The sequence below is a fragment of the Pinus tabuliformis genome, chromosome X (assembly GCF_031772625.1).
Source record: "Pinus tabuliformis cultivar Carrire ecotype Pingquan chromosome X, CPIR1, whole genome shotgun sequence".
Taxonomy (NCBI): Eukaryota; Viridiplantae; Streptophyta; class Pinopsida; order Pinales; family Pinaceae; genus Pinus; species Pinus tabuliformis.
This window is the reverse complement of record NC_142308.1, coordinates 32,515,397-32,526,211: the sequence shown is the minus strand read 5'-3', so window position 1 is coordinate 32,526,211 and position 10,815 is coordinate 32,515,397.

Genomic DNA, 10,815 nt, shown 5'->3' with positions numbered 1-10,815 from the left:
TTTTCAAAGTTGTGTTATATTCCCAAGTGGCCTCCACTAATCTGTCTGCCCAATCCACTCTGCTGCTACTCACAACCTTGGTGAGGATGCCCTCTAATGCCCTATTTGTAACCTCTACTTGTCCATTTTCCTGAGGGTTATAGGTAGTATATTTTCTGTGTTTGATATGATGATGTCTTAACAGATTATCGATAAGATGTGATGTGAATTAAGCTCCCTAATCAATGACTATCTCTCTGGGGTACCCAAATTTGTAGAACAAATTCTCCCTTAAGAACTTAACCACTTTCTCCCTTGTTGCTGTCTTGACAACCTTTGTCTCAACCCACTTTGTCAAATAATCAGTGCACACAATGATGTACTTTTTTTGCCGTGATGGTGGATCAATTGGCCCAATGAAATCCATGCCCCACTTGTCAAATGGCTCCAAGACCACCTGGGGTTGTAAGGGAATTTCATCCTTGGGTGTGGGTTTCCCCATCCTCTGGCACTAATCACATCTGCTTGGTATACCTTCTTGCATTTTGGTGGAGAGTGGGCCAATAATAGCCAGCTTCTAGAGCTTTGAAAGCTGTTCTCTTGGCAGAAAAATGACTTCCACAAGGCCCATCATGAGAGGCTAAGAGGACGTCAAAGACTTCCTCTTCCCTGAAACATCTCCTTAAGATCTGATCTGGTCCTAGCTTGAATATATTTCCCCCAATCCAAGTGAAATGGGCACTCTTCCTTACAATTCTACTCTTCTCCTTGGATGCCAGATTTGGAGGAAATCTTACAACAACTAGGTAGTTAACTATGTCAAAAAACCATGGAGAAAGAAATGACATAGAAAATAAGTGCTCATCTGGAAGATGATCATCAAACATCCCTTCATCACCTACATGCAAAGCATGTCTAGACAGAAAATCCGCAACTACATTTTCTTTTCCCGGCTTGTCAATGATAGTTAAATCAAACCGCTGTAACAATAACAACCATCTAATGGTTCTAGCATTTACATAAGGCTTATTCATCAAGTATTTTATAGATGCATGGTTAGTATGCAAAAAATTTTGGTATCTAGTGATGTAGTGTTTGATTTTTTTCAAGGAGTGTATAACATTTAAGAGTTCTTTCTCAGTTACAATAGTTCAATTCAGCCTTAGACAAATTTTTACTAATGAAGTAAATGACACAAGGTAACTTACAATCTATTTGTCCTAAAGCTGCCCCCACATCTTTGTCAAATGCATCAACATGGATATGGAAAGGCCAATTTGGGCCCCTAAATATGGGTACAATGGTTAATTTTTCTTTCAATATCTCAAGGGCCTCTTGGCAATTATCTGTCCAACATAATTCTGAGTCCTTGGCCAACAATCCAAACAATGGTGAGGCCACTTTGCTAAATTCCTTGATAAAACTCCTATAGTATCTAGCTAAGCCCAAGAAACTCCTAACATCCCTTTGCTTTTGAGGAGTAGGGACCCTTTTTATGATGGAAATTTTTTTTGGGTCCACTTATATTCCCTCCTGAGATATCAAATGGCCAAGGAAAATCCCTGCATTCATTAAGAATTCAAACTTCACAGGACTAAGCGAGAGGTTAATTTAAATTCACTTCTTTAGGACTTTCCCCAGGTTAGAGAGAGCCTCTAGGAAGTCACACCCATAGGGAGTGAAATCATCGATGTAGATCTCTACAGTCATGGACTAGCTCAACAAAGATGCTCGAAAATTCCCTTTGAAAAGTGCCGGGGGCATTACATAAACCAAAAGGAAGGACCCTATAAGCAAAGGTACCCTAAGGACATGTGAATGTAGTTTTGTCTTGATCCCTAGGGTTGATCTGGATCTGATTGTAGCCACTGAATCCATCCAAGAAATATAAGAACTTGTTCCCTACAAGACCATCTAAAACTTGATCATTGAAAGGTAAAGGGAAATGGTCTTTATTAGTGGCTTTGTTCAGTTCTCTGTGATCCACATAGATCCAAAACTTCCCATTCTTCTTTGGGACCAAAAATAGAGGGGACACCCACTCACTATCTGAGATGGGGTATATGAACCCTGCATCCATCAACTTTTGCAACTCTTCCTTTACTATGTCCTTGAGGGCTGGGTTCATTCTCCTTTGAGGTTGGTGCACAAGTTTGCATCCCTCCTTGATGTAGATGTGATGTATACAAACTAAAGGATGCACCCCCTTCATTTATTTATAGCTCCAAGAAAAAACATCTAAGTGTTCTCTCAGCATTTTGCACAACTTATCTTCTTGGTTGGCTGAGAGAGAGGGGTTAATATTCAAGGTTCTAGATGGCCAAATTCTACAACTTTGACATGTGCAGGACTTGTTGTTGCACAAAATATTGTCACCATGACATTCTGTAATCGGTGTGAGTCTATCACTACTCATACTTTCCTCCTTTGCAAGTCTTAAACCTCAATTCTTCATGTTAAGCCTTGAAAAATAAGAGAAAGCCCTTAAAAGTCTCTAAAACTCTGGTTCCACACTTTCTCTTAGCATTACCTGCGGTCCCGCACCTACTGGTCATGTCCCCTGCGTACCTGACCGCTCTGTCTCTGTGTAATGGGTGCGAACCCCTGTAAAAGTAAAAAAGGCGCAAGTACATTCTTAAAAACTCACTTTGAGTCATTTCTGGAAGCTTCTAGAAGGAATCTTGAGGTGGCAAGTTCGCTCCTTTAAGGTTCATGCATCCCATACCTTAAGGAGCTAACCCCTTGATGTGAGGAGCTTATCCCTTTGAAGGAGGACTCTATCCCTTCATAGGTGGACCTGTAACCTCCTTCCTTTGCACTATAAAATGAAGCATTGGGCTGGTTACTGAAGAGGTGGAAAGCTAAATATTTTTGAGGTGAAATGCTGCTGGAACTTAGTCTTCCTAATTGAGCTTAAGTGAGGAAAGATTACATACCTTGTTGATCTCATTTGGAAGAGTGTGAGGCTTGTCAAAGTAGAGGAGATTCCTATTTCGGACCCTGGGAGGAGCTTGTACAACATCAAGGCACCAAAGGTTGTAAAGTTCTTCTATTTTCAAAGCTAATACAATCAAGTTTATTTTTCTCAATAAGCTATGTTTTATGGTTTGTTTCATGGATTCCTTGATCACCATGATGAATATGATTTATTATATTAGCTATGCAAGTGTTATTTGATGTGTGCTTGTTTGTGGCAGCCATACTGATGCTAATGGATCATCAACCTGAGTGAGGGAGATCGGTCTTGATCGGTTCGATCATCAAGCTTGTCAAAGTGAGGGCATGCATATTCCAAGGTACTGACGATTTCTAGATCATCTTTCTAGATAATGAGCTCAAGTCGATAGAAAGTGATCCGTCGTAGGCAAGCCCACAACACAAAATCATAGATCAAGTTTGAAGAAATATATTTGGCAAGGACTAACTCAGGGATGGTCAAGATGGATGACAGATATTTTGCAGATGAATGGTTTATTTGAATTGACCTCTTGAACACATAATGAAACTGCAGATGGTTTGGTGACAATTGACCTAAAGCTAATACCCAGAAACCAGCTGAAGATTTTCAATATGGTTTGATTAACTGTTAGGCAAAGGATTTCCCAACCCAGGTGAATAAAAAGTGTCATGTTCAAGAGTGGTTATATGCTTTTCTAAAACATGAAGTATAACAAACAGGTTCATTTTTCTCTCTTTTCCCCCACCATTTCTGGCAAGTACCTCTTTATTTTTGACAAGCTTGAGGAGGATAACATTTGCTTGGTTATAAGCTCATCCTTCGGATGAAGCCAACTTAGTTTAAAATTCAAACCCTAAGAAGGAGTGGTTTGTTCTTGTTTAAAATTGAACAGGTCCTTTACTGTCAAATTTTAACGAGTCCAGTATAGGAGAAACTCGGCGTTTTTCAATTTTAGGGAGTCAGAAGAAAAACTTAAGAAAACTCTATGGTTGTCCTTTTTCGTAAATTTGTGTCCCCCAAGCCCAAAAAAGTATAAAATAATACTTGAGAGAACCGCTTGACCATTACGATCAAGGAGTACTTTTCATAATTAGTGTCCTTGATCCGAAAAAGTAAAAAAGCGATCAAAGACACGTCGTTTTATAACCAATATCGAACTTGAAACGACAAAAATCCGGCAATCTTTTCATGTTTATACGGTCAGAAAAGAGCTGTAAGTGGACCGTCCTTTTAATTCCGTTTTAACGAGTTTGAAAAGGAAAAACTCGACAATCTTTTCATATTTTATGAGTCAGAAAAGAGCTTAAAGAGGACTTGTCCTAGAGGAACGAGTGGTATAAAGGGTAGCAACTGGTTCCGGCAATGGAGGAACTGCTCAAAACATGTAATGGTTAAGAGGCTAGCTAATAAAACCACTCATAGATGCGGTCCCTCAGGAAGGGTAAACAACCAAGTGAAAGCATATGATCAGCCAAAGAGATGGGAGCGATGGAATGAAAACAACCAAGGCTCATCTAGCAGAATTTAGCGGATAAAAAAGGCAATCACGAGATGTAAAACGGGTATGGGTTCATTTTTACACAAGCTTGAACCATAGAGAACTCTGCTTGGATTCGGTTTCATGTTTACACAAGCTTGAAACGAAAAACTATGCTTGTTATAAGTTCGCATGCCCCCAACATAATGACGCAAAACGAGGTACATGCCCCCCAAGCTTCATTGCATTCAACCAGGTGGACGGAATGAAGGTTTAATTTCGAGATCTTGGAAAGACTCGACTCGAAAAGGGAGTTGTTTCATTTTTTTATGAGGTTGACACAGGAAAGGAACTGTCCTCAAAACCCTTGTTTCATTTTTCAAAACGAGCTTGACATAAGACAAGGAACTATGCTCTAAAATCCTTGATTCATTTTTTAATGAGCTTGACACAAGACAAGGAACTATGCTCAAGACTCCTTGTTTCATTTTTTAAACGAGCTTGACACAAGACAAAGAACTATGCTCATGTCTACTCTCTACAATCTACCTATATAACCTACTGATTCATTTTTTTTAATGAGGTTGACACAGGAAAAGAACTGTCCTCATACTTGATTCAGTTTTGAACGAGGTTGACCCAGTAACAGGAACTATCCTCTGATAAACTGATTCATTTTTTAACGAGGTTGACACATGAAAAGAACTGTCCTCATACCTAATTCATTTTTTAACGAGGTTGACTCAGTAACAGGAACTATCCTGTGCCCAACTGATTCATTTTTTAACGAGGTTGACACAGGAAAAGAACTGTCCTCATACTCACTGATTCATTTTTTAACGAGGTTGACATAGTAAAAGGAACTTTCCTCGAGGACTCCTTGTTTCATTTTTTAACGAGCTTGACACAAGACAAGGAACTATGCTCATGAATCCTTGTTTCATTTTTTAACGAGGTTGAGATAGGAACAAACTATCCTCGCGACAGCCTGTTTCATTTTTTAACGAGGTTGATACAGGAAAAAAACTATCCTCGCGATAGCTTGTTTCATTTTTTAACGAGGTTGATACAGGAAAAAACTATCCTCGCGACAGCCTGTTTCATTTTTTAATGAGGTTGATACAGGAAAAAACTATCCTCACGATAGCCTGTTTCATTTTTTAATGAGGTTGATATAGGAACAAAAAAACTATCCTCGCCCACTGATTATGGCTTCCAACTGGAAGAAAGACATGTCAATGGACACACCTTGATCATGGCTTCCAAGAGGTCTTCATCAGAAGGAAGAATAGTTCTTTGGAAGGAACACATGTCAAGGGACTCAAAAGGGATAAGAACATCGCGTTCAAGTAATCCCATAGAGTTTTCCATGTCAATTATCGGATCTAAATCAAAGGAATATGAGCAAACAGTGAGAGGCTCACTTACATCGGTAACTGAAAACATGGGACCAGTTGCCACATAATTAACCCGTGGCGGGGTAGATACCACTTTAGAATCAGGAACATTTAGGGGTGTCAAATTATTGGTAGTTGAAACAAGACTAGGGAACGAAAGCTGGTCTACAGTCACAATATTTCCATAGTGAGGGAAAGACATCATGCGAAAGAGCCTCAACCCTATGAACTAACTCAGTGATGGATCATTAAGAAACTTCTCATTATCATTGCAGAAATGTCAAATAAATCACATAACAAGTCAAAAATAGGAGTCACAAGTGCTTGATCTCAATAGCTTCTTAGCTACAAAAAAAATTCGAACCCTAAGGAGTTCCTTGGCATGTTTATTTATACAAAAGGGTAGCTACCAACAGCTCCTCAGAAAATAGAGATGTTTGTCTCCAAAAACTTGAGAAAGGTGGATCTAGATCTTCCTTGAACTTCACTGGCTTAGTTGCCAGTGACCTCGTCCTGCTTGGCTGCCAATGACTTCGAGTTGATGAGAGATACAGTGGCAATCTTGGTTGATTGAAGGAGTTAAGGAGGTGGGAAAACCTTCTAGAATCTCTCTTTGTTGTCTACTCCGAGCCCTTGTATTGAAATTATCTCAATTTTTTTCCAATTCCTGCATTTAAACCATATTAGGCCACATGACATAGCAACACATCTTTCACCCCTCTGACTAAGCATAATATACAAAAAATGTAAATAAATGTGAGAAATAGATAATTTTAAAGTTGGAGGATGGCATTATGACTCTTATGATATACCTATTGACGAGCCTCATAAAAAACAATGGAGGAAGAATATGAATCTATAATTAAAAAAAATGGAATTGTCTGAATTGCCTAAAGGAAAAGAGTCCATAGGATGTAAATGATTGTATAAACCTAAGTTTAAAGAAGATGGTAGTATAGATAAATATAAAGCTGGATTGGCAGAAAAAGGTTACTCACAAAAGGAGGGCATTGATTATGCATAAACATTTTCACCTGTAGCTAAATTAAATACCATTAGATTGTTAATTGCATTAGCTACAAAGTACCATTGGAATTTGCACCAATTAGATGTAAAATATGCTTTTTTGAATGCTGATTTAAAGGAGGAACTGTATTTGATGCAAATTGAAGGGTTTGTGAAAAAAGGGTAGGGACATTTAGTTTACAGACTAAAGAAAGCCTTGTATGGGCTAAATTAGGCACCTAGGTCATGGTATGAGAATATTGATTCCTTCTTTCTTCAGCAAGGTTTTATGAGGAGTAAAAGCGATCCAAATCTATATACCAAGTTTGATGAAAATGGGCATGTAGGAATAATTTCTTTGTATGCTAATGACCTAATTATTACAGGAAATTCAGTCAAACTAATTGATGAAATTATGGTGAAAATGTCACAAGTATTTGAAATGAAAGATCTTGATGAGTTGTTGGCTTGTTGGGGCTTGACCCAGGTTCAGAGTTAAGTAGCCAAACAAATCCATGTACTACTGGCCCTTTCAGCAACAGTCCGCGGGGCGAGCATTGAGGTCTCACCCGAAGCAATATGGGGGGATGTTGGAACTAGGTTTCCGCACCCTTGAGATGTCTGAGGGGTTGATTTAGTCCAACTGTGAATACCTTTGTGTAGGTTACTTTGCGCACTTCCCTAGCCTGCGAGACCTTCGTGCCCTTGTTATATTTGTCTTCGCGCAACCCTAACCATGGGTTGTGTGGCTTTTGCGCTGCTGGAGCAGTGATCTACGCTATCTCCCCAAGTCACGCCACAAATCTTACTTATCTTCTTATAACAATTAGTTATCTTCACGTAAACCGATACCTTATATTATATTTACTTATTCAGCACATTTATATAAGTTTGCGTAGTAAATAAACAATAAACTTGCAATTCATACCCAATATACTTCAATGCATAAAACAGGAAAAGATACATAGAAATATGGTAAAAATTCTCTTTATTAATGCTTCCAACGGTTACAGACTCGACCGACCCTGCGCACTCAACTACAGGGGTCCGTGCACTCAGCTACGGACTACTAGGCCTCTGCGCACTCAGCTGCAGAGCCTTCTCCTACTCTACAACCCAACGACACAACTCTATACTTTGACTTACTGCTTCATGGATTGATTTCCTTCTATCCTTATATCTCCCTTTACACTTAGAGTCTCACTCTATTTATACAATCCCATGGTCCGCGGACCATGGGTAAATCTCTCAAACCAACATTACATTCCAAAAGTGAGGGTATACAACCCTCTGAATCATTTACCATCTTCGCGCTCCGCACCCACAAATCGCATAGTCTTTACAATAGACTTAGTCAAAAATTAGGCTTTAAGCCCCAAAACTTGCCTTAGGGGGATCCCATGCCCAACAAGCCCCCAACACAAACATCGTGACTCGCCCTCGAGTCACTCTATCAGTGCGAAGATATTTGCGCGAAGACCTTCCAACTCTGCTCGGACGGCTGCAAGGTCAGAAACGCACTCAACGGCTACCTAATGAATCTCCTGTACTTGTTGTTCTGAGACCGCAGTGTCGGGACTGCTCCCCTGCATCTGTTCTTGCATCCCCTGCATCTGTGAGAGCTTTCCTTTAATTTTTGCTGTGATTACAAAGGCCTCATCGATCCAAGGCTGAACACGGACCTTCAAAACTGCTTCTTTGTGTCGCGCCACGTCTACTTGCTCTTTAAGTGCTTTGGCCTGTTGCATTTGCGCGAGCCTCTGAGTGAGGGCCACCGTTTGCGCGGTCCCTTTGATGTTATCGTATTACTGCTGTAGCTCATGCACCTCTGTTTCTAAGCACTGTATGTTCGGGTCCTCCTGCAGATTTGTGAGGACCTCGAATGATTCATCCAACATTCTGGTGTAGTCCCTTACTGCACTGCTGATCTCCTCCAACCTTGATGTAATGATGCTGGCACGCTGTTCCCTTATCTCTGGAGGAGTTGAAGGTTGCGCCTTCAACCGCAGCTCTGTGATCGGAAGGTTTAGCTCCAGTTGAACCTTATCCATTTCTTCTTGCGTCTCGCGCACCCCTGATGCTAATCTCTAAATGTGCGCCTCTACTGGTGCTTCCAATGGGATGGCCAACTTAGGGACCATCTAGTAGGCTTCTTCAATTACCTGTACCATCTGCCTATTCTAAGACACAACCTCGTCGCACTGCAAGCTCAACTGCTCCATGTTGATCTTCTGTTCACTCAACACCTATAGTTCGCGGCTCTCCCTAGCCCGTAGTTCTGTAGTAATCCCATCCTGCAGAACATAGAGTGTCTCCCGAGGGAGTGCAACCATGTTGATCCCTGTCCCCTTCAGTGTACTAACCGTAGGCTAGTCAGCCTAATTTGCTATAACCAGTGCCCCTTTTGGCAGCAATATTGTGTTGGTTGTATGAGCGCACAACATTTCCTCAGCTGCGGCTATTCCTACGGTGAAGCTGGTTGAGAGTGTACCAGCCTGAGGAGCGCACACCTGTAACTCTTGAATCTGTGCTTGGAGGTCCCCCAACACAATTTGATTCTCCTCCACAAAGTTCTGGAGGGCCTCTATGGTGACGTCACGCACCGTCTCGCCTATATCATGTAGATCCCCCTCAATAAGGGTGATCGGGTCAATAAACAACTTAGATGCTTTCACCTTCTTGCGTGACCCCATCTGCCATCTGCTCTCTTGTTCGCTGGCACTTCAATAGTGTCGATGCTGTTTGTGGGTCCGCGCCGCCCTTCTCTATCTATGTTTCCATCTCTTGCTCCTGTTCCGACAAAGGAAACTTTTGGCCCTTACGCTCCTTTTCTGTGGCCTTCTGTGCTACTACTACGGCCTTTTTCCATTCTGCTGCTGTCTGCGCAGCGTCCTGCGCCTCCTACACCTTTGCTACTGCTGCTTCTTTCCTTCTCTTTTCTACCAAATGTGCCATGCGCAGTTTTTCCTCCTCCTTTTTTTGCACAACAGACTTTTCCAGCACAGAGATGTCTGGAGCACACAACTCCGGTGGCCACATCTCAAGTACGTCGAAGATCACATCATCTATGGCTATATAAGGTAGTTCGTTCCACTTCTTTGTAGGGTCCTTGTGTGCCCTGAGGTAGATGTGATGAAAGTCCACTTTAAACTCTACAACACTTTGCAGACTGTTGTAGACAGTGGGTGATAACTACGACTTGCGGTCAATCCCATTCTGATGTTCATCTCCATAAACACTCAGAATATTTTACAGTCGCGGATCCGGTTCCCGTCCTTAGTGGCCCACAATGAAGTGTACTTCGTGGCCTCCAGGATATCCCTTGCAATTGTGGGGAACTGGCTGTCCTTTGACAATTCCCCAGCCACCGACACTATGGACAACAAAAGCCATGCATAGTGGAAAGTTTTTCCTTATTTCCATGCTTCATGGCAATTCTCGAGGAACTCCTTGCACAAGAATTCAGACCAGTTAAACTGGACCCCTTCTCTGCACTGTTCAACAAGTGCCACCACCGGCGTGGGCACCTTGCTTGTGCGACACTTCCGCATGACCTTACCCGCCAGTATTTGAGTCACCACTTTGACTGCTTTGTTATTGATAATGGAGATCGCATAGCCCCTCTTTTTCTTCTCCAGCTTGTATTTCTTTTTCATGGCCTCCGCGATGGCCAAATCACTCCTCTTCCCTTTCGAAATGCCTGCAGGGTCTTCACCTTTACACGGGATTCAGGTAACTCGATGGATTAGGTGGTCCGTGATGGGGATGGACTCCTCTAGCCACAAACACCCACCATGCACCAGGCAGAGTGGCTGCCTGATGACGGAGATAGTCACTACGGTGCGATGGTAATGCGGCACCTAGAGAAGGTTCAACAACCCTGCCTTTTCGACTCCACATAACCACTTGCGCGGCTTCAACTCTATGACTCCTGCTGCGGTGTGTTTCTTTGGCTTCATGAGGTGTGTGGTCAGTGAGATCCTAGTCTTCGAATTTTA